The sequence below is a fragment of the Pagrus major genome, chromosome 24, assembly GCF_040436345.1.
Source record: "Pagrus major chromosome 24, Pma_NU_1.0".
NCBI lineage: Eukaryota > Metazoa > Chordata > Actinopteri > Spariformes > Sparidae > Pagrus > Pagrus major.
The window spans coordinates 237,836-262,984 of record NC_133238.1 but is presented as its reverse complement, the minus strand read 5'-3'; positions in this window follow the sequence as shown (position 1 = coordinate 262,984).

Here is a 25,149-nt window from a genome sequence, read left to right as displayed (position 1 = left end):
TCAGACAAATACAGCTTATGCTATTGTACAATGCAAAAAGACGCTTCTCTCGCTCTGAAACGCTCAAAATTGACATAAGCCACTTTTCACCCTTAATGAATGAAAGCACAGGAAAAACCTTGTTTGCCATCAAGAAGATCCAAATTCAACCTGTTCAGGCTAAGAAACCTCAGTGAAAAACCTTTTTTCAGACAAATACAGCTTATGCTATTGTACAATGCAAAAAGAGGCTTCTCTCGCTCTGAAACGCTCAAAATTGACATAAGCCACTTTTCACCCTTAATGAATGAAAGTGCAGGAAAAACCTTATTTGCCTTCAAGAAGACCCAAATTCAACCTGATCAGGCTAGGAAACCTCAGTGAAAAACCTTTTTTCTGACAAATACAGCTTATGCTATTGTACAATGCAAAAAGACGCTTCTCTCGCTCTGAAACGCTCAAAATTGACATAAGCCACTTTTCACCCTTAATGAATGAAAGTGCAGGAAAAACCTTATTTGCCTTCAAGAAGACCCAAATTCAACCTGATCAGGCTAGGAAACCTCAGTGAAAAACCTTTTTTCTGACAAATACAGCTTATGCTATTGTACAATGCAAAAAGAGGCTTCTCTCGCTCTGAAACGCTCAAAATTGACATAAGCCACTTTTCACCCTTAATGAATGAAAGTGCAGGAAAAACCTTATTTGCCTTCAAGAAGACCCAAATTCAACCTGATCAGGCTAGGAAACCTCAGTGAAAAACCTTTTTTCTGACAAATACAGCTTATGCTATTGTACAATGCAAAAAGACGCTTCTCTCGCTCTGAAACGCTCAAAATTGACATAAGCCACTTTTCACCCTTAATGAATGAAAGTGCAGGAAAAACCTTGTTTGCCATCAAGAAGATCTAAATTCAACCAGTTCAAGCTAGAAAACTTACTCGAAAAACCTTTTTTCAGACAAATACAGCTTATGCTATTGTACAATGCAAAAAGACGCTTCTCTCGCTCTGAAACGCTCAAAATTGACATAAGCCACTTTTCACCCTTAATGAATGAAAGCACAGGAAAAACCTTGTTTGCCATCAAGAAGATCCAAATTCAACCACTTCAGGCTAGAAAACTTACTCGAAAAACCTTTTTTCAGTCCAATACAGCTTATGCTATTACACAATGCAAAAAGACGCTTCTCTCGCTCTGAAACGCTCAAAATTGACATAAGCCAGTTTGCACCTTTAATGAATGAAAGTGCAGGAAAAACCTTATTTGCCTTCAAGAAGACCCAAATTCAACCTGATCAGGCTAGGAAACCTCAGTGAAAAACCTTTTTTCTGACAAATACAGCTTATGCTATTGTACAATGCAAAAAGACGCTTCTCTCGCTCTGAAACGCTCAAAATTGACATAAGCCACTTTTCACCCTTAATGAATGAAAGCACAGGAAAAACCTTGTTTGCCATCAAGAAGATCCAAATTCAACCTGTTCAGGCTAAGAAACCTCAGTGAAAAACCTTTTTTCAGACAAATACAGCTTATGCTATTGTACAATGCAAAAAGAGGCTTCTCTCGCTCTGAAACGCTCAAAATTGACATAAGCCACTTTTCACCCTTAATGAATGAAAGTGCAGGAAAAACCTTGTTTGCCATCAAGAAGACCCAAATTCAACCAGTTCAGGCTAGGAAACCTCAGTGAAAAACCTTTTTTCAGTCCAATACAGCTTATGCTATTACACAATGCAAAAAGACGCTTGTCTCGCTCTGAAACGCTCAAAATTGACATAAGCCACTTTTCACCCTTAATGAATGAAAGCACAGGAAAAACCTTGTTTGCCATCAAGAAGATCCAAATTCAACCTCTTCAGGCTAAGAAACCTCAGTAAAAAACCTTTTTTCAGACAAATACAGCTTATGCTATTGTACAATGCAAAAAGACGCTTGTCTCGCTCTGAAACGCTCAAAATTGACATAAGCCAGTTTGCACCTTTAATGAATGAAAGTGCAGGAAAAACCTTGTTTGCCATCAAGAAGACCCAAATTCAACCAGTTCAGGCTAGAAAACTTACTCGAAAAACCTTTTTTCAGTCCAATACAGCTTATGCTATTACACAATGCAAAAAGACACTTGTCTCGCTCTGAAACGCTCAAACTTGACATAAGCCACTTTTCACCCTTAATGAATGAAAGCACAGGAAAAACCTTGTTTGCCATCAAGAAGATCCAAATTCAACCAGTTCAAGCTAGAAAACTTACTCGAAAAACCTTTTTTCAGACAAATACAGCTTATGCTATTGTACAATGCAAAAAGAGGCTTCTCTCGCTCTGAAACGCTCAAAATTGACATAAGCCACTTTTCACCCTTAATGAATGAAAGTGCAGGAAAAACCTTATTTGCCTTCAAGAAGACCCAAATTCAACCTGATCAGGCTAGGAAACCTCAGTGAAAAACCTTTTTTCTGACAAATACAGCTTATGCTATTGTACAATGCAAAAAGACGCTTCTCTCGCTCTGAAACGCTCAAAATTGACATAAGCCACTTTTCACCCTTAATGAATGAAAGTGCAGGAAAAACCTTATTTGCCTTCAAGAAGACCCAAATTCAACCTGATCAGGCTAGGAAACCTCAGTGAAAAACCTTTTTTCTGACAAATACAGCTTATGCTATTGTACAATGCAAAAAGAGGCTTCTCTCGCTCTGAAACGCTCAAAATTGACATAAGCCACTTTTCACCCTTAATGAATGAAAGTGCAGGAAAAACCTTATTTGCCTTCAAGAAGACCCAAATTCAACCTGATCAGGCTAGGAAACCTCAGTGAAAAACCTTTTTTCTGACAAATACAGCTTATGCTATTGTACAATGCAAAAAGACGCTTCTCTCGCTCTGAAACGCTCAAAATTGACATAAGCCACTTTTCACCCTTAATGAATGAAAGCACAGGAAAAACCTTGTTTGCCATCAAGAAGATCCAAATTCAACCAGTTCAAGCTAGAAAACTTACTCGAAAAACCTTTTTTCAGACAAATACAGCTTATGCTATTGTACAATGCAAAAAGACGCTTCTCTCGCTCTGAAACGCTCAAAATTGACATAAGCCACTTTTCACCCTTAATGAATGAAAGTGCAGGAAAAACCTTGTTTGCCATCAAGAAGACCCAAATTCAACCAGTTCAGGCTAGGAAACCTCAGTGAAAAACCTTTTTTCAGTCCAATACAGCTTATGCTATTACACAATGCAAAAAGACGCTTGTCTCGCTCTGAAACGCTCAAAATTGACATAAGCCACTTTTCACCCTTAATGAATGAAAGCACAGGAAAAACCTTGTTTGCCATCAAGAAGATCCAAATTCAACCTCTTCAGGCTAAGAAACCTCAGTAAAAAACCTTTTTTCAGACAAATACAGCTTATGCTATTGTACAATGCAAAAAGACGCTTGTCTCGCTCTGAAACGCTCAAAATTGACATAAGCCAGTTTGCACCTTTAATGAATGAAAGTGCAGGAAAAACCTTGTTTGCCATCAAGAAGACCCAAATTCAACCAGTTCAGGCTAGAAAACTTACTCGAAAAACCTTTTTTCAGTCCAATACAGCTTATGCTATTGTACAATGCAAAAAGACGCTTGTCTCGCTCTGAAACGCTCAAAATTGACATAAGCCACTTTTCACCCTTAATGAATGAAAGCACAGGAAAAACCTTGTTTGCCATCAAGAAGATCCAAATTCAACCAGTTCAAGCTAGAAAACTTACTCGAAAAACCTTTTTTCAGACAAATACAGCTTATGCTATTGTACAATGCAAAAAGACGCTTCTCTCGCTCTGAAACGCTCAAAATTGACATAAGCCACTTTTCACCCTTAATGAATGAAAGTGCAGGAAAAACCTTGTTTGCCATCAAGAAGATCCAAATTCAACCTCTTCAGGCTAAGAAACCTCAGTAAAAAACCTTTTTTCAGACAAATACAGCTTATGCTATTGTACAATGCAAAAAGACGCTTGTCTCGCTCTGAAACGCTCAAAATTGACATAAGCCAGTTTGCACCTTTAATGAATGAAAGTGCAGGAAAAACCTTGTTTGCCATCAAGAAGACCCAAATTCAACCAGTTCAGGCTAGAAAACTTACTCGAAAAACCTTTTTTCAGTCCAATACAGCTTATGCTATTACACAATGCAAAAAGACGCTTGTCTCGCTCTGAAACGCTCAAAATTGACATAAGCCACTTTTCACCCTTAATGAATGAAAGCACAGGAAAAACCTTGTTTGCCATCAAGAAGATCCAAATTCAACCTCTTCAGGCTAAGAAACCTCAGTAAAAAACCTTTTTTCAGACAAATACAGCTTATGCTATTGTACAATGCAAAAAGACGCTTGTCTCGCTCTGAAACGCTCAAAATTGACATAAGCCAGTTTGCACCTTTAATGAATGAAAGTGCAGGAAAAACCTTGTTTGCCATCAAGAAGACCCAAATTCAACCAGTTCAGGCTAGAAAACTTACTCGAAAAACCTTTTTTCAGTCCAATACAGCTTATGCTATTGTACAATGCAAAAAGACGCTTGTCTCGCTCTGAAACGCTCAAAATTGACATAAGCCACTTTTCACCCTTAATGAATGAAAGCACAGGAAAAACCTTGTTTGCCATCAAGAACATCCAAATTCAACCAGTTCAAGCTAGAAAACTTACTCGAAAAACCTTTTTTCAGACAAATACAGCTTATGCTATTGTACAATGCAAAAAGACGCTTCTCTCGCTCTGAAACGCTCAAAATTGACATAAGCCACTTTTCACCCTTAATGAATGAAAGTGCAGGAAAAACCTTGTTTGCCATCAAGAAGATCCAAATTCAACCTCTTCAGGCTAAGAAACCTCAGTAAAAAACCTTTTTTCAGACAAATACAGCTTATGCTATTGTACAATGCAAAAAGACGCTTGTCTCGCTCTGAAACGCTCAAAATTGACATAAGCCAGTTTGCAACTTTAATGAATGAAAGTGCAGGAAAAACCTTGTTTGCCATCAAGAAGACCCAAATTCAACCAGTTCAGGCTAGAAAACTTACTCGAAAAACCTTTTTTCAGTCCAATACAGCTTATGCTATTACACAATGCAAAAAGACGCTTGTCTCGCTCTGAAACGCTCAAAATTGACATAAGCCACTTTTCACCCTTAATGAATGAAAGCACAGGAAAAACCTTGTTTGCCATCAAGAAGATCCAAATTCAACCTGTTCAGGCTAAGAAACCTCAGTAAAAAACCTTTTTTCAGACAAATACAGCTTATGCTATTGTACAATGCAAAAAGACGCTTGTCTCGCTCTGAAACGCTCAAAATTGACATAAGCCAGTTTGCACCTTTAATGAATGAAAGTGCAGGAAAAACCTTGTTTGCCATCAAGAAGACCCAAATTCAACCAGTTCAAGCTAGAAAACTTACTCGAAAAACCTTTTTTCAGACAAATACAGCTTATGCTATTGTACAATGCAAAAAGACGCTTCTCTCGCTCTGAAACGCTCAAAATTGACATAAGCCACTTTTCACCCTTAATGAATGAAAGTGCAGGAAAAACCTTGTTTGCCATCAAGAAGACCCAAATTCAACCAGTTCAGGCTAGGAAACCTCAGTGAAAAACCTTTTTTCAGTCCAATACAGCTTATGCTATTACACAATGCAAAAAGACGCTTGTCTCGCTCTGAAACGCTCAAAATTGACATAAGCCAGTTTGCACCTTTAATGAATGAAAGTGCAGGAAAAACCTTATTTGCCTTCAAGAAGACCGAAATTCAACCTGTTCAGGCTAGGAAACCTCAGTGAAAAACCTTTTTTCTGACAAATACAGCTTATGCTATTGTACAATGCAAAAAGACGCTTCTCTCGCTCTGAAACGCTCAAAATTGACATAAGCCACTTTTCACCCTTAATGAATGAAAGTGCAGGAAAAACCTTATTTGCCTTCAAGAAGACCCAAATTCAACCTGATCAGGCTAGGAAACCTCAGTGAAAAACCTTTTTTCTGACAAATACAGCTTATGCTATTGTACAATGCAAAAAGAGGCTTCTCTCGCTCTGAAACGCTCAAAATTGACATAAGCCACTTTTCACCCTTAATGAATGAAAGTGCAGGAAAAACCTTATTTGCCTTCAAGAAGACCCAAATTCAACCTGATCAGGCTAGGAAACCTCAGTGAAAAACCTTTTTTCTGACAAATACAGCTTATGCTATTGTACAATGCAAAAAGACGCTTCTCTCGCTCTGAAACGCTCAAAATTGACATAAGCCACTTTTCACCCTTAATGAATGAAAGTGCAGGAAAAACCTTGTTTGCCATCAAGAAGATCTAAATTCAACCAGTTCAAGCTAGAAAACTTACTCGAAAAACCTTTTTTCAGACAAATACAGCTTATGCTATTGTACAATGCAAAAAGACGCTTCTCTCGCTCTGAAACGCTCAAAATTGACATAAGCCACTTTTCACCCTTAATGAATGAAAGCACAGGAAAAACCTTGTTTGCCATCAAGAAGATCCAAATTCAACCAGTTCAAGCTAGAAAACTTACTCGAAAAACCTTTTTTCAGACAAATACAGCTTATGCTATTGTACAATGCAAAAAGACGCTTCTCTCGCTCTGAAACGCTCAAAATTGACATAAGCCACTTTTCACCCTTAATGAATGAAAGTGCAGGAAAAACCTTGTTTGCCATCAAGAAGACCCAAATTCAACCAGTTCAGGCTAGGAAACCTCAGTGAAAAACCTTTTTTCAGTCCAATACAGCTTATGCTATTACACAATGCAAAAAGACGCTTGTCTCGCTCTGAAACGCTCAAAATTGACATAAGCCACTTTTCACCCTTAATGAATGAAAGCACAGGAAAAACCTTGTTTGCCATCAAGAAGATCCAAATTCAACCTCTTCAGGCTAAGAAACCTCAGTAAAAAACCTTTTTTCAGACAAATACAGCTTATGCTATTGTACAATGCAAAAAGACGCTTGTCTCGCTCTGAAACGCTCAAAATTGACATAAGCCAGTTTGCACCTTTAATGAATGAAAGTGCAGGAAAAACCTTGTTTGCCATCAAGAAGACCCAAATTCAACCAGTTCAGGCTAGAAAACTTACTCGAAAAACCTTTTTTCAGTCCAATACAGCTTATGCTATTGTACAATGCAAAAAGACGCTTGTCTCGCTCTGAAACGCTCAAAATTGACATAAGCCACTTTTCACCCTTAATGAATGAAAGCACAGGAAAAACCTTGTTTGCCATCAAGAAGATCCAAATTCAACCAGTTCAAGCTAGAAAACTTACTCGAAAAACCTTTTTTCAGACAAATACAGCTTATGCTATTGTACAATGCAAAAAGACGCTTCTCTCGCTCTGAAACGCTCAAAATTGACATAAGCCACTTTTCACCCTTAATGAATGAAAGTGCAGGAAAAACCTTGTTTGCCATCAAGAAGATCCAAATTCAACCTCTTCAGGCTAAGAAACCTCAGTAAAAAACCTTTTTTCAGACAAATACAGCTTATGCTATTGTACAATGCAAAAAGACGCTTGTCTCGCTCTGAAACGCTCAAAATTGACATAAGCCAGTTTGCACCTTTAATGAATGAAAGTGCAGGAAAAACCTTGTTTGCCATCAAGAAGACCCAAATTCAACCAGTTCAGGCTAGAAAACTTACTCGAAAAACCTTTTTTCAGTCCAATACAGCTTATGCTATTACACAATGCAAAAAGACGCTTGTCTCGCTCTGAAACGCTCAAAATTGACATAAGCCACTTTTCACCCTTAATGAATGAAAGCACAGGAAAAACCTTGTTTGCCATCAAGAAGATCCAAATTCAACCTCTTCAGGCTAAGAAACCTCAGTAAAAAACCTTTTTTCAGACAAATACAGCTTATGCTATTGTACAATGCAAAAAGACGCTTGTCTCGCTCTGAAACGCTCAAAATTGACATAAGCCAGTTTGCACCTTTAATGAATGAAAGTGCAGGAAAAACCTTGTTTGCCATCAAGAAGACCCAAATTCAACCAGTTCAGGCTAGAAAACTTACTCGAAAAACCTTTTTTCAGTCCAATACAGCTTATGCTATTGTACAATGCAAAAAGACGCTTGTCTCGCTCTGAAATGCTCAAAATTGACATAAGCCACTTTTCACCCTTAATGAATGAAAGCACAGGAAAAACCTTGTTTGCCATCAAGAACATCCAAATTCAACCAGTTCAAGCTAGAAAACTTACTCGAAAAACCTTTTTTCAGACAAATACAGCTTATGCTATTGTACAATGCAAAAAGACGCTTCTCTCTCTCTGAAACGCTCAAAATTGACATAAGCCACTTTTCACCCTTAATGAATGAAAGTGCAGGAAAAACCTTGTTTGCCATCAAGAAGATCCAAATTCAACCTCTTCAGGCTAAGAAACCTCAGTAAAAAACCTTTTTTCAGACAAATACAGCTTATGCTATTGTACAATGCAAAAAGACGCTTGTCTCGCTCTGAAACGCTCAAAATTGACATAAGCCAGTTTGCAACTTTAATGAATGAAAGTGCAGGAAAAACCTTGTTTGCCATCAAGAAGACCCAAATTCAACCAGTTCAGGCTAGAAAACTTACTCGAAAAACCTTTTTTCAGTCCAATACAGCTTATGCTATTACACAATGCAAAAAGACGCTTGTCTCGCTCTGAAACGCTCAAAATTGACATAAGCCACTTTTCACCCTTAATGAATGAAAGCACAGGAAAAACCTTGTTTGCCATCAAGAAGATCCAAATTCAACCTGTTCAGGCTAAGAAACCTCAGTAAAAAACCTTTTTTCAGACAAATACAGCTTATGCTATTGTACAATGCAAAAAGACGCTTGTCTCGCTCTGAAACGCTCAAAATTGACATAAGCCAGTTTGCACCTTTAATGAATGAAAGTGCAGGAAAAACCTTGTTTGCCATCAAGAAGACCCAAATTCAACCAGTTCAAGCTAGAAAACTTACTCGAAAAACCTTTTTTCAGACAAATACAGCTTATGCTATTGTACAATGCAAAAAGACGCTTCTCTCGCTCTGAAACGCTCAAAATTGACATAAGCCAGTTTGCACCTTTAATGAATGAAAGCACAGGAAAAACCTTGTTTGCCATCAAGAAGACCCAAATTCAACCAGTTCAGGCTAGAAAACTTACTCGAAAAACCTTTTTTCAGTCAAATACAGCTTACTCTACTGCAGAGTGCCAAAACTTGCTCCTATCGCTCTGAAACGCTCAAAATTGACATAAGCCACTTTTCACCCTTAATGAATGAAAGTGCAGGAAAAACCTTGTTTGCCATCAAGAAGACCCAAATTCAACCAGTTCAGGCTAGGAAACCTCAGTGAAAAACCTTTTTTCAGTCCAATACAGCTTATGCTATTACACAATGCAAAAAGACGCTTGTCTCGCTCTGAAACGCTCAAAATTGACATAAGCCAGTTTGCACCTTTAATGAATGAAAGTGCAGGAAAAACCTTATTTGCCTTCAAGAAGACCGAAATTCAACCTGTTCAGGCTAGGAAACCTCAGTGAAAAACCTTTTTTCTGACAAATACAGCTTATGCTATTGTACAATGCAAAAAGACGCTTCTCTCGCTCTGAAACGCTCAAAATTGACATAAGCCAGTTTGCACCTTTAATGAATGAAAGTGCAGGAAAAACCTTGTTTGCCATCAAGAAGATCCAAATTCAACCACTTCAGGCTAGAAAACTTACTCGAAAAACCTTTTTTCAGTCCAATACAGCTTATGCTATTACACAATGCAAAAAGACGCTTCTCTCGCTCTGAAACGCTCAAAATTGACATAAGCCACATTTCACCCTTAATGAATGAAAGTGCAGGAAAAACCTTGTTTGCCATCAAGAAGACCCAAATTCAACCAGTTCAGGCTAGGAAACCTCAGTGAAAAACCTTTTTTCAGTCCAATACAGCTTATGCTCTTGTACAATGCACAAAGACGCTTCTCTCGCTCTGAAACGCTCAAAATTGACATAAGCCAGTTTGCACCTTTAATGAATGAAAGTGCAGGAAAAACCTTGTTTGCCATCAAGAAGATCCAAATTCAACCACTTCAGGCTAGAAAACTTACTCGAAAAACCTTTTTTCAGTCCAATACAGCTTATGCTATTACACAAGGCAAAAAGACGCTTCTCTCGCTCTGAAACGCTCAAAATTGACATAAGCCAGTTTGCACCTTTAATGAATGAAAGTGCAGGAAAAACCTTATTTGCCTTCAAGAAGACCCAAATTCAACCTGATCAGGCTAGGAAACCTCAGTGAAAAACCTTTTTTCTGACAAATACAGCTTATGCTATTGTACAATGCAAAAAGAGGCTTCTCTCGCTCTGAAACGCTCAAAATTGACATAAGCCACTTTTCACCCTTAATGAATGAAAGCACAGGAAAAACCTTGTTTGCCATCAAGAAGATCCAAATTCAACCTGTTCAGGCTAAGAAACCTCAGTGAAAAACCTTTTTTCTGACAAATACAGCTTATGCTATTGTACAATGCAAAAAGACGCTTCTCTCGCTCTGAAACGCTCAAAATTGACATAAGCCAGTTTGCACCTTTAATGAATGAAAGTGCAGGAAAAACCTTGTTTGCCATCAAGAAGATCCAAATTCAACCACTTCAGGCTAGAAAACTTACTCGAAAAACCTTTTTTCAGTCCAATACAGCTTATGCTATTACACAATGCAAAAAGACGCTTCTCTCGCTCTGAAACGCTCAAAATTGACATAAGCCACATTTCACCCTTAATGAATGAAAGTGCAGGAAAAACCTTGTTTGCCATCAAGAAGACCCAAATTCAACCAGTTCAGGCTAGGAAACCTCAGTGAAAAACCTTTTTTCAGTCCAATACAGCTTATGCTCTTGTACAATGCACAAAGACGCTTCTCTCGCTCTGAAACGCTCAAAATTGACATAAGCCAGTTTGCACCTTTAATGAATGAAAGTGCAGGAAAAAACTTGTTTGCCATCAAGAAGATCCAAATTCAACCACTTCAGGCTAGAAAACTTACTCGAAAAACCTTTTTTCAGTCCAATACAGCTTATGCTATTACACAATGCAAAAAGACGCTTCTCTCGCTCTGAAACGCTCAAAATTGACATAAGCCAGTTTGCACCTTTAATGAATGAAAGTGCAGAAAAAACCTTATTTGCCTTCAAGAAGACCCAAATTCAACCTGATCAGGCTAGGAAACCTCAGTGAAAAACCTTTTTTCTGACAAATACAGCTTATGCTATTGTACAATGCAAAAAGAGGCTTCTCTCGCTCTGAAACGCTCAAAATTGACATAAGCCACTTTTCACCCTTAATGAATGAAAGCACAGGAAAAACCTTGTTTGCCATCAAGAAGATCCAAATTCAACCTGTTCAGGCTAAGAAACCTCAGTGAAAAACCTTTTTTCTGACAAATACAGCTTATGCTATTGTACAATGCAAAAAGACGCTTCTCTCGCTCTGAAACGCTCAAAATTGACATAAGCCAGTTTGCACCTTTAATGAATGAAAGTGCAGGAAAAACCTTGTTTGCCATCAAGAAGATCCAAATTCAACCACTTCAGGCTAGAAAACTTACTCGAAAAACCTTTTTTCAGTCCAATACAGCTTATGCTATTACACAATGCAAAAAGACGCTTCTCTCGCTCTGAAACGCTCAAAATTGACATAAGCCACATTTCACCCTTAATGAATGAAAGTGCAGGAAAAACCTTGTTTGCCATCAAGAAGACCCAAATTCAACCAGTTCAGGCTAGGAAACCTCAGTGAAAAACCTTTTTTCAGTCCAATACAGCTTATGCTCTTGTACAATGCACAAAGACGCTTCTCTCGCTCTGAAACGCTCAAAATTGACATAAGCCAGTTTGCACCTTTAATGAATGAAAGTGCAGGAAAAACCTTGTTTGCCATCAAGAAGATCCAAATTCAACCACTTCAGGCTAGAAAACTTACTCGAAAAACCTTTTTTCAGTCCAATACAGCTTATGCTATTACACAATGCAAAAAGACGCTTCTCTCGCTCTGAAACGCTCAAAATTGACATAAGCCAGTTTGCACCTTTAATGAATGAAAGTGCAGGAAAAACCTTATTTGCCTTCAAGAAGACCCAAATTCAACCTGATCAGGCTAGGAAACCTCAGTGAAAAACCTTTTTTCTGACAAATACAGCTTATGCTATTGTACAATGCAAAAAGAGGCTTCTCTCGCTCTGAAACGCTCAAAATTGACATAAGCCACTTTTCACCCTTAATGAATGAAAGCACAGGAAAAACCTTGTTTGCCATCAAGAAGATCCAAATTCAACCTGTTCAGGCTAAGAAACCTCAGTGAAAAACCTTTTTTCAGACAAATACAGCTTATGCTATTGTACAATGCAAAAAGAGGCTTCTCTCGCTCTGAAACGCTCAAAATTGACATAAGCCACTTTTCACCCTTAATGAATGAAAGTGCAGGAAAAACCTTGTTTGCCATCAAGAAGACCCAAATTCAACCAGTTCAGGCTAGGAAACCTCAGTGAAAAACCTTTTTTCAGTCCAATACAGCTTATGCTATTACACAATGCAAAAAGACGCTTGTCTCGCTCTGAAACGCTCAAAATTGACATAAGCCACTTTTCACCCTTAATGAATGAAAGCACAGGAAAAACCTTGTTTGCCATCAAGAAGATCCAAATTCAACCTCTTCAGGCTAAGAAACCTCAGTAAAAAACCTTTTTTCAGACAAATACAGCTTATGCTATTGTACAATGCAAAAAGACGCTTGTCTCGCTCTGAAACGCTCAAAATTGACATAAGCCAGTTTGCACCTTTAATGAATGAAAGTGCAGGAAAAACCTTGTTTGCCATCAAGAAGACCCAAATTCAACCAGTTCAGGCTAGAAAACTTACTCGAAAAACCTTTTTTCAGTCCAATACAGCTTATGCTATTACACAATGCAAAAAGACACTTGTCTCGCTCTGAAACGCTCAAACTTGACATAAGCCACTTTTCACCCTTAATGAATGAAAGCACAGGAAAAACCTTGTTTGCCATCAAGAAGATCCAAATTCAACCAGTTCAAGCTAGAAAACTTACTCGAAAAACCTTTTTTCAGACAAATACAGCTTATGCTATTGTACAATGCAAAAAGACGCTTCTCTCGCTCTGAAACGCTCAAAATTGACATAAGCCACTTTTCACCCTTAATGAATGAAAGCACAGGAAAAACCTTGTTTGCCATCAAGAAGATCCAAATTCAACCTGTTCAGGCTAAGAAACCTCAGTGAAAAACCTTTTTTCAGACAAATACAGCTTATGCTATTGTACAATGCAAAAAGAGGCTTCTCTCGCTCTGAAACGCTCAAAATTGACATAAGCCACTTTTCACCCTTAATGAATGAAAGTGCAGGAAAAACCTTATTTGCCTTCAAGAAGACCCAAATTCAACCTGATCAGGCTAGGAAACCTCAGTGAAAAACCTTTTTTCTGACAAATACAGCTTATGCTATTGTACTATGCAAAAAGACGCTTCTCTCGCTCTGAAACGCTCAAAATTGACATAAGCCAGTTTGCACCTTTAATGAATGAAAGTGCAGGAAAAACCTTCTTTGCCATCAAGAAGACCCAAATTCAACCAGTTCAGGCTAGAAAACCTCAGTGAAAAACCTTTTTTCAGTCCAATACAGCTTATGCTATTACACAATGCAAAAAGACGCTTGTCTCGCTCTGAAACGCTCAAAATTGACATAAGCCAGTTTGCACCTTTAATGAATGAAAGTGCAGGAAAAACCTTATTTGCCTTCAAGAAGACCGAAATTCAACCTGTTCAGGCTAGGAAACCTCAGTGAAAAACCTTTTTTCTGACAAATACAGCTTATGCTATTGTACAATGCAAAAAGACGCTTCTCTCGCTCTGAAACGCTCAAAATTGACATAAGCCAGTTTGCACCTTTAATGAATGAAAGTGCAGGAAAAACCTTGTTTGCCATCAAGAAGATCCAAATTCAACCACTTCAGGCTAGAAAACTTACTCGAAAAACCTTTTTTCAGTTCAATACAGCTTATGCTATTACACAATGCAAAAAGACGCTTCTCTCGCTCTGAAACGCTCAAAATTGACATAAGCCACATTTCACCCTTAATGAATGAAAGTGCAGGAAAAACCTTGTTTGCCATCAAGAAGACCCAAATTCAACCAGTTCAGGCTAGGAAACCTCAGTGAAAAACCTTTTTTCAGTCCAATACAGCTTATGCTCTTGTACAATGCACAAAGACGCTTCTCTCGCTCTGAAACGCTCAAAATTGACATAAGCCAGTTTGCACCTTTAATGAATGAAAGTGCAGGAAAAACCTTGTTTGCCATCAAGAAGATCCAAATTCAACCACTTCAGGCTAGAAAACTTACTCGAAAAACCTTTTTTCAGTCCAATACAGCTTATGCTATTACACAATGCAAAAAGACGCTTCTCTCGCTCTGAAACGCTCAAAATTGACATAAGCCAGTTTGCACCTTTAATGAATGAAAGTGCAGGAAAAACCTTATTTGCCTTCAAGAAGACCCAAATTCAACCTGATCAGGCTAGGAAACCTCAGTGAAAAACCTTTTTTCTGACAAATACAGCTTATGCTATTGTACAATGCAAAAAGAGGCTTCTCTCGCTCTGAAACGCTCAAAATTGACATAAGCCACTTTTCACCCTTAATGAATGAAAGTGCAGGAAAAACCTTGTTTGCCATCAAGAAGACCCAAATTCAACCAGTTCAGGCTAGGAAACCTCAGTGAAAAACCTTTTTTCAGTCCAATACAGCTTATGCTATTACACAATGCAAAAAGACGCTTGTCTCGCTCTGAAACGCTCAAAATTGACATAAGCCACTTTTCACCCTTAATGAATGAAAGCACAGGAAAAACCTTGTTTGCCATCAAGAAGATCCAAATTCAACCTCTTCAGGCTAAGAAACCTCAGTAAAAAACCTTTTTTCAGACAAATACAGCTTATGCTATTGTACAATGCAAAAAGACGCTTGTCTCGCTCTGAAACGCTCAAAATTGACATAAGCCAGTTTGCACCTTTAATGAATGAAAGTGCAGGAAAAACCTTGTTTGCCATCAAGAAGACCCAAATTCAACCAGTTCAGGCTAGAAAACTTACTCGAAAAACCTTTTTTCAGTCCAATACAGCTTATGCTATTACACAATGCAAAAAGACACTTGTCTCGCTCTGAAACGCTCAAACTTGACATAAGCCACTTTTCACCCTTAATGAATGAAAGTGCAGGAAAAACCTTATTTGCCTTCAAGAAGACCCAAATTCAACCTGTTCAGGCTAGGAAACCTCAGTGAAAAACCTTTTTTCTGACAAATACAGCTTATGCTATTGTACAATGCAAAAAGAGGCTTCTCTCGCTCTGAAACGCTCAAAATTGACATAAGCCACTTTTCACACTTAATGAATGAAAGCACAGGAAAAACCTTGTTTGCCATCAAGAAGATCCAAATTCAACCAGTTCAAGCTAGAAAACTTACTCGAAAAACCTTTTTTCAGACAAATACAGCTTATGCTATTGTACAATGCAAAAAGACGCTTCTCTCGCTATGAAACGCTCAAAATTGACATAAGCCAGTTTGCACCTGTAATGAATGAAAGTGCAGGAACAACCTTGTTTGCCATCAAGAAGATCCAAATTCAACCAGTTCAAGCTAGGAAACCTCAGTGAAAAACCTTTTTTCAGTCCAATACAGCTTATGCTATTGTACAATGCAAAAAGACGCTTCTCTCGCTCTGAAACGCTCAAAATTGACATAAGCCACTTTTCACCCTTAATGAATGAAAGCACAGGAAAAACCTTGTTTGCCATCAAGAAGACCCAAATTCAACCAGTTCAGGCTAGGAAACCTCAGTGAAAAACCTTTTTTCAGTCCAATACAGCTTATGCTATTTTACAATGCAAAAAGACGCTTGTCTCGCTCTGAAACGCTCAAAATTGACATAAGCCAGTTTGCACCTTTAATGAATGAAAGCACAGGAAAAACCTTGTTTGCCATCAAGAAGACCCAAATTCAACCAGTTCAAGCTAGAAAACTTACTCGAAAAACCTTTTTTCAGACAAATACAGCTTATGCTATTGTACAATGCAAAAAGACGCTTCTCTCGCTCTGAAACGCTCAAAATTGACATAAGCCACTTTTCACCCTTAATGAATGAAAGCACAGGAAAAACCTTGTTTGCCATCAAGAAGATCCAAATTCAACCAGTTCAAGCTAGAAAACTTACTCGAAAAACCTTTTTTCAGACAAATACAGCTTATGCTATTGTACAATGCAAAAAGACGCTTCTCTCGCTATGAAACGCTCAAAATTGACATAAGCCAGTTTGCACCTGTAATGAATGAAAGTGCAGGAAAAACCTTGTTTGCCATCAAGAAGATCCAAATTCAACCAGTTCAAGCTAGGAAACCTCAGTGAAAAACCTTTTTTCAGTCCAATACAGCTTATGCTATTGTACAATGCAAAAAGACGCTTCTCTCGCTCTGAAACGCTCAAAATTGACATAAGCCACTTTTCACCCTTAATGAATGAAAGCACAGGAAAAACCTTGTTTGCCATCAAGAAGACCCAAATTCAACCAGTTCAGGCTAGGAAACCTCAGTGAAAAACCTTTTTTCAGTCCAATACAGCTTATGCTATTTTACAATGCAAAAAGACGCTTGTCTCGCTCTGAAACGCTCAAAATTGACATAAGCCAGTTTGCACCTTTAATGAATGAAAGCACAGGAAAAACCTTGTTTGCCATCAAGAAGACCCAAATTCAACCAGTTCAAGCTAGAAAACTTACTCGAAAAACCTTTTTTCAGACAAATACAGCTTATGCTATTGTACAATGCAAAAAGACGCTTCTCTCGCTCTGAAACGCTCAAAATTGACATAAGCCACTTTTCACCCTTAATGAATGAAAGCACAGGAAAAACCTTGTTTGCCATCAAGAAGATCCAAATTCAACCAGTTCAAGCTAGAAAACTTACTCGAAAAACCTTTTTTCAGACAAATACAGCTTATGCTATTGTACAATGCAAAAAGACGCTTCTCTCGCTCTGAAACGCTCAAAATTGACATAAGCCACTTTTCACCCTTAATGAATGAAAGCACAGGAAAAACCTTGTTTGCCATCAAGAAGATCCAAATTCAACCTGTTCAGGCTAAGAAACCTCAGTGAAAAACCTTTTTTCAGACAAATACAGCTTATGCTATTGTACAATGCAAAAAGACGCTTGTCTCGCTCTGAAACGCTCAAAATTGACATAAGCCAGTTTGCACCTTTAATGAATGAAAGTGCAGGAAAAACCTTGTTTGCCATCAAGAAGATCCAAATTCAACCAGTTCAAGCTAGAAAACTTACTCGAAAAACCTTTTTTCAGACAAATACAGCTTATGCTATTGTACAATGCAAAAAGACGCTTGTCTCGCTCTGAAACGCTCAAAATTGACATAAGCCAGTTTGCACCTTTAATGAATGAAAGTGCAGGAAAAACCTTGTTTGCCATCAAGAAGACCCAAATTCAACCAGTTCAGGCTAGAAAACTTACTCGAAAAACCTTTTTTCAGTCCAATACAGCTTATGCTATTACACAATGCAAAAAGACACTTGTCTCGCTCTGAAACGCTCAAACTTGACATAAGCCACTTTTCACCCTTAATGAATGAAAGCACAGGAAAAACCTTGTTTGCCATCAAGAAGATCCAAATTCAACCAGTTCAAGCTAGAAAACTTACTCGAAAAACCTTTTTTCAGACAAATACAGCTTATGCTATTGTACAATGCAAAAAGACGCTTCTCTCGCTCTGAAACGCTCAAAATTGACATAAGCCAGTTTGCACCTTTAATGAATGAAAGTGCAGGAAAAACCTTATTTGCCTTCAAGAAGACCCAAATTCAACCTGTTCAGGCTAGGAAACCTCAGTGAAAAACCTTTTTTCTGACAAATACAGCTTATGCTATTGTACAATGCAAAAAGAGGCTTCTCTCGCTCTGAAACGCTCAAAATTGACATAAGCCACTTTTCACCCTTAATGAATGAAAGTGCAGGAAAAACCTTGTTTGCCATCAAGAAGACCCAAATTCAACCAGTTCAGGCTAGGAAACCTCAGTGAAAAACCTTTTTTCAGTCCAATACAGCTTATGCTATTACACAATGCAAAAAGACGCTTGTCTCGCTCTGAAACGCTCAAAATTGACATAAGCCAGTTTGCACCTTTAATGAATGAAAGTGCAGGAAAAACCTTATTTGCCTTCAAGAAGACCCAAATTCAACCTGTTCAGGCTAGGAAACCTCAGTGAAAAACCTTTTTTCAGACAAATACAGCTTATGCTATTGTACAATGCAAAAAGACGCTTGTCTCGCTCTGAAACGCTCAAAATTGACATAAGCCAGTTTGCACCTTTAATGAATGAAAGTGCAGGAAAAACCTTGTTTGCCATCAAGAAGACCCAAATTCAACCAGTTCAGGCTAGAAAACTTACTCGAAAAACCTTTTTTCAGTCCAATACAGCTTATGCTATTACACAATGCAAAAAGACACTTGTCTCGCTCTGAAACGCTCAAACTTGACATAAGCCACTTTTCACCCTTAATGAATGAAAGTGCAGGAAAAACCTTATTTGCCTTCAAGAAGACCCAAATTCAACCTGTTCAGGCTAGGAAACCTCAGTGAAAAACCTTTTTTCTGACAAATACAGCTTATGCTATTGTACAATGCAAAAAGAGGCTTCTCTCGCTCTGAAACGCTCAAAATTGACATAAGCCACTTTTCACACTTAATGAATGAAAGCACAGGAAAAACCTTGTTTGCCATCAAGAAGATCCAAATTCAACCAGTTCAAGCTAGAAAACTTACTCGAAAAACCTTTTTTCAGACAAATACAGCTTATGCTATTGTACAATGCAAAAAGACGCTTCTCTCGCTCTGAAACGCTCAAAATTGACATAAGCCACTTTTCACCCTTAATGAATGAAAGCACAGGAAAAACCTTGTTTGCCATCAAGAAGATCCAAATTCAACCAGTTCAAGCTAGAAAACTTACTCGAAAAACCTTTTTTCAGACAAATACAGCTTATGCTATTGTACAATGCAAAAAGACGCTTCTCTCGCTCTGAAACGCTCAAAATTGACATAAGCCAGTTTGCACCTGTAATGAATGAAAGTGCAGGAAAAACCTTGTTTGCCATCAAGAAGATCCAAATTCAACCAGTTCAAGCTAGGAAACCTCAGTGAAAAACCTTTTTTCAGTCCAATACAGCTTATGCTATTGTACAATGCAAAAAGACGCTTCTCTCGCTCTGAAACGCTCAAAATTGACATAAGCCACTTTTCACCCTTAATGAATGAAAGCACAGGAAAAACCTTGTTTGCCATCAAGAAGACCCAAATTCAACCAGTTCAGGCTAGGAAACCTCAGTGAAAAACCTTTTTTCAGTCCAATACAGCTTATGCTATTTTACAATGCAAAAAGACGCTTGTCTCGCTCTGAAACGCTCAAAATTGACATAAGCCAGTTTGCACCTTTAATGAATGAAAGCACAGGAAAAACCTTGTTTGCCATCAAGAAGACCCAAATTCAACCAGTTCAAGCTAGAAAACTTACTCGAAAAACCTTTTTTCAGACAAATACAGCTTATGCTATTGTACAATGCAAAAAGACGCTTCTCTCGCTCTGAAACGCTCAAAATTGACATAAGCCAGTTTGCACCTGTAATGAATGAAAGTGCAGGAAAAACCTTGTTTGCCATCAAGAAGATCCAAATTCAACCAGTTCAAGCTAGGAAACCTCAGTGAAAAACCTTTTTTCAGTCCAATACAGCTTATGCTATTGTACAATGCAAAAAGACGCTTCTCTCGCTCTGAAACGCTCAAAATTGACATAAGCCACTTTTCACCCTTAATGAATGAAAGCACAGGAAAAACCTTGTTTGCCATCAAGAAGACCCAAATTCAACCAGTTCAGGCTAGGAAACCTCAGTGAAAAACCTTTTTTCAGTCCAATACAGCTTATGCTATTTTACAATGCAAAAAGACGCTTGTCTCGCTCTGAAACGCTCAAAATTGACATAAGCCAGTTTGCACCTTTAATGAATGAAAGCACAGGAAAAACCTTGTTTGCCATCAAGAAGACCCAAATTCAACCAGTTCAAGCTAGAAAACTTACTCGAAAAACCTTTTTTCAGACAAATACAGCTTATGCTATTGTACAATGCAAAAAGACGCTTCTCTCGCTCTGAAACGCTCAAAATTGACATAAGCCAGTTTGCACCTTTAATGAATGAAAGTGCAGGAAAAACCTTGTTTGCCATCAAGAAGACCCAAATTCAACCAGTTCAGGCTAGAAAACTTACTCGAAAAACCTTTTTTCAGTCCAATACAGCTTATGCTATTACACAATGCAAAAAGACACTTGTCTCGCTCTGAAACGCTCAAACTTGACATAAGCCACTTTTCACCCTTAATGAATGAAAGCACAGGAAAAACCTTGTTTGCCATCAAGAAGATCCAAATTCAACCAGTTCAAGCTAGAAAACTTACTCGAAAAACCTTTTTTCAGACAAATACAGCTTATGCTATTGTACAATGCAAAAAGACGCTTCTCTCGCTCTGAAACGCTCAAAATTGACATAAGCCACTTTTCACCCTTAATGAATGAAAGCACAGGAAAAACCTTGTTTGCCATCAAGAAGATCCAAATTCAACCTGTTCAGGCTAAGAAACCTCAGTGAAAAACCTTTTTTCAGACAAATACAGCTTATGCTATTGTACAATGCAAAAAGAGGCTTCTCTCGCTCTGAAACGCTCAAAATTGACATAAGCCACTTTTCACCCTTAATGAATGAAAGTGCAGGAAAAACCTTATTTGCCTTCAAGAAGACCCAAATTCAACCTGATCAGGCTAGGAAACCTCAGTGAAAAACCTTTTTTCTGACAAATACAGCTTATGCTATTGTACAATGCAAAAAGACGCTTCTCTCGCTCTGAAACGCTCAAAATTGACATAAGCCAGTTTGCACCTTTAATGAATGAAAGTGCAGGAAAAACCTTGTTTGCCATCAAGAAGACCCAAATTCAACCAGTTCAGGCTAGAAAACCTCAGTGAAAAACCTTTTTTCAGTCCAATACAGCTTATGCTATTACACAATGCAAAAAGACGCTTCTCTCGCTCTGAAACGCTCAAAATTGACATAAGCCAGTTTGCACCTTTAATGAATGAAAGTGCAGGAAAAACCTTATTTGCCTTCAAGAAGACCCAAATTCAACCTGTTCAGGCTAGGAAACCTCAGTGAAAAACCTTTTTTCTGACAAATACAGCTTATGCTATTGTACAATGCAAAAAGAGGCTTCTCTCGCTCTGAAACGCTCAAAATTGACATAAGCCACTTTTCACCCTTAATGAATGAAAGTGCAGGAAAAACCTTGTTTGCCATCAAGAAGACCCAAATTCAACCAGTTCAGGCTAGGAAACCTCAGTGAAAAACCTTTTTTCAGTCCAATACAGCTTATGCTATTACACAATGCAAAAAGACGCTTGTCTCGCTCTGAAACGCTCAAAATTGACATAAGCCAGTTTGCACCTTTAATGAATGAAAGTGCAGGAAAAACCTTATTTGCCTTCAAGAAGACCGAAATTCAACCTGTTCAGGCTAGGAAACCTCAGTGAAAAACCTTTTTTCTGACAAATACAGCTTATGCTATTGTACAATGCAAAAAGACGCTTCTCTCGCTCTGAAACGCTCAAAATTGACATAAGCCAGTTTGCACCTTTAATGAATGAAAGTGCAGGAAAAACCTTGTTTGCCATCAAGAAGATCCAAATTCAACCACTTCAGGCTAGAAAACTTACTCGAAAAACCTTTTTTCAGTTCAATACAGCTTATGCTATTACACAATGCAAAAAGACGCTTCTCTCGCTCTGAAACGCTCAAAATTGACATAAGCCACATTTCACCCTTAATGAATGAAAGTGCAGGAAAAACCTTGTTTGCCATCAAGAAGACCCAAATTCAACCAGTTCAGGCTAGGAAACCTCAGTGAAAAACCTTTTTTCAGTCCAATACAGCTTATGCTCTTGTACAATGCACAAAGACGCTTCTCTCGCTCTGAAACGCTCAAAATTGACATAAGCCAGTTTGCACCTTTAATGAATGAAAGTGCAGGAAAAACCTTGTTTGCCATCAAGAAGATCCAAATTCAACCACTTCAGGCTAGAAAACTTACTCGAAAAACCTTTTTTCAGTCCAATACAGCTTATGCTATTACACAATGCAAAAAGACGCTTCTCTCGCTCTGAAACGCTCAAAATTGACATAAGCCAGTTTGCACCTTTAATGAATGAAAGTGCAGGAAAAACCTTGTTTGCCATCAAGAAGATCCAAATTCAACCAGTTCAAGCTAGAAAACTTACTCGAAAAACCTTTTTTCAGACAAATACAGCTTATGCTATTGTACAATGCAAAAAGACGCTTCTCTCGCTCTGAAACGCTCAAAATTGACATAAGCCACTTTTCACCCTTAATGAATGAAAGCACAGGAAAAACCTTGTTTGCCATCAAGAAGACCCAAATTCAACCAGTTCAGGCTAGGAAACCTCAGTGAAAAACCTTTTTTCAGTCCAATACAGCTTATGCTATTGTACAATGCAAAAAGACGCTTCTCTCGCTCTGAAACGCTCAAAATTGACATAAGCCACTTTTCACCCTTAATGAATGAAAGCACAGGAAAAACCTTGTTTGCCATCAAGAAGATCCAAATTCAACCTGTTCAGGCTAAGAAACCTCAGTGAAAAACCTTTTTTCAGACAAATACAGCTTATGCTATTGTACAATGCAAAAAGACGCTTCTCTCGCTCTGAAACGCTCAAAATTGACATAAGCCACTTTTCACCCTTAATGAATGAAAGCACAGGAAAAACCTTGTTTGCCATCAAGAAGATCCAAATTCAACATGTTCAGGTTAAGAAACCTCAGTGAAAAACCTTTTTTCAGACAAATACAGCTTATGCTATTGTACAATGCAAAAAGACGCTTCTCTCGCTCTGAAACGCTCAAAATTGACATAAGCCACTTTTCACCCTTAATGAATGAAAGCACAGGAAAAACCTTGTTTGCCATCAAGAAGACCCAAATTCAACCAGTTCAAGCTAGAAAACTTACTCGAAAAACCTTTTTTCAGACAAATACAGCTTATGCTATTGTACAATGCAAAAAGACGCTTCTCTCGCTCTGAAACGCTCAAAATTGACATAAGCCACTTTTCACCCTTAATGAATGAAAGCACAGGAAAAACCTTGTTTGCCATCAAGAAGATCCAAATTCAACATGTTCAGGCTAAGAAACCTCAGTGAAAAACCTTTTTTCAGACAAATACAGCTTATGCTATTGTACAATGCAAAAAGACGCTTCTCTCGCTCTGAAACGCTCAAAATTGACATAAGCCAGTTTGCACCTTTAATGAATGAAAGTGCAGGAAAAACCTTGTTTGCCATCAAGAAGATCCAAATTCAACCAGTTCAAGCTAGAAAACTTATTCGAAAAACCTTTTTTCAGACAAATACAGCTTATGCCATTGTACAATGCAAAAAGACGCTTCTCTCCCTCTGAAACGCTCAAAATTGACATAAGCCACTTTTCACCCTTAATGAATGAAAGCACAGGAAAAACCTTGTTTGCCATCAAGAAGATCCAAATTCAACATGTTCAGGCTAAGAAACCTGAGTGAAAAACCTTTTTTCAGACAAATACAGCTTATGCTATTGTACAATGCAAAAAGACGCTTGTCTCGCTCTGAAACGCTCAAAATTGACATAAGCCAGTTTGCACCTTTAATGAATGAAAGTGCAGGAAAAACCTTGTTTGCCATCAAGAAGATCCAAATTCAACCAGTTCAAGCTAGAAAACTTACTCGAAAAACCTTTTTTCAGACAAATACAGCTTATGCTATTGTACAATGCAAAAAGACGCTTCTCTCGCTCTGAAACGCTCAAAATTGACATAAGCCAGTTTGCACCTTTAATGAATGAAAGTGCAGGAAAAACCTTGTTTGCCATCAAGAAGATCCAAATTCAACCAGTTCAAGCTAGGAAACCTCAGTGAAAAACCTTTTTTCAGTCCAATACAGCTTATGCTATTGTACAATGCAAAAAGACGCTTCTCTCGCTCTGAAACGCTCAAAATTGACATAAGCCACTTTTCACCCTTAATGAATGAAACCACAGGAAAAACCTTGTTTGCCATCAAGAAGACCCAAATTCAACCAGTTCAAGCTAGAAAACTTACTCGAAAAACCTTTTTTCAGACAAATACAGCTTATGCTATTGTACAATGCAAAAAGACGCTTCTCTCGCTCTGAAACGCTCAAAATTGACATAAGCCAGTTTGCACCTTTAATGAATGAAAGTGCAGGAAAAACCTTGTTTGCCATCAAGAAGATCCAAATTCAACCAGTTCAAGCTAGAAAACTTACTCGAAAAACCTTTTTTCAGACAAATACAGCTTATGCTATTGTACAATGCAAAAAGACGCTTCTCTCGCTCTGAAACGCTCAAAATTGACATAAGCCACTTTTCACCCTTAATGAATGAAAGCACAGGAAAAACCTTGTTTGCCATCAAGAAGATCCAAATTCAACCAGTTCAAGCTAGAAAACTTACTCGAAAAACCTTTTTTCAGACAAATACAGCTTATGCTATTGTACAATGCAAAAAGACGCTTATCTCGCTCTGAAACGCTCAAAATTGACATAAGCCACTTTTCACCCTTAATGAATGAAAGCACAGGAAAAACCTTGTTTGCCATCAAGAAGATCCAAATTCAACCTGTTCAGGCTAAGAAACCTCAGTGAAAAACCTTTTTTCAGACAAATACAGCTTATGCTATTGTACAATGCAAAAAGACGCTTGTCTCGCTCTGAAACGCTCAAAATTGACATAAGCCAGTTTGCACCTTTAATGAATGAAAGTGCAGGAAAAACCTTGTTTGCCATCAAGAAGATCCAAATTCAACCAGTTCAAGCTAGAAAACTTACTCGAAAAACCTTTTTTCAGACAAATACAGCTTATGCTATTGTACAATGCAAAAAGACGCTTCTCTCGCTCTGAAACGCTCAAAATTGACATAAGCCACTTTTCACC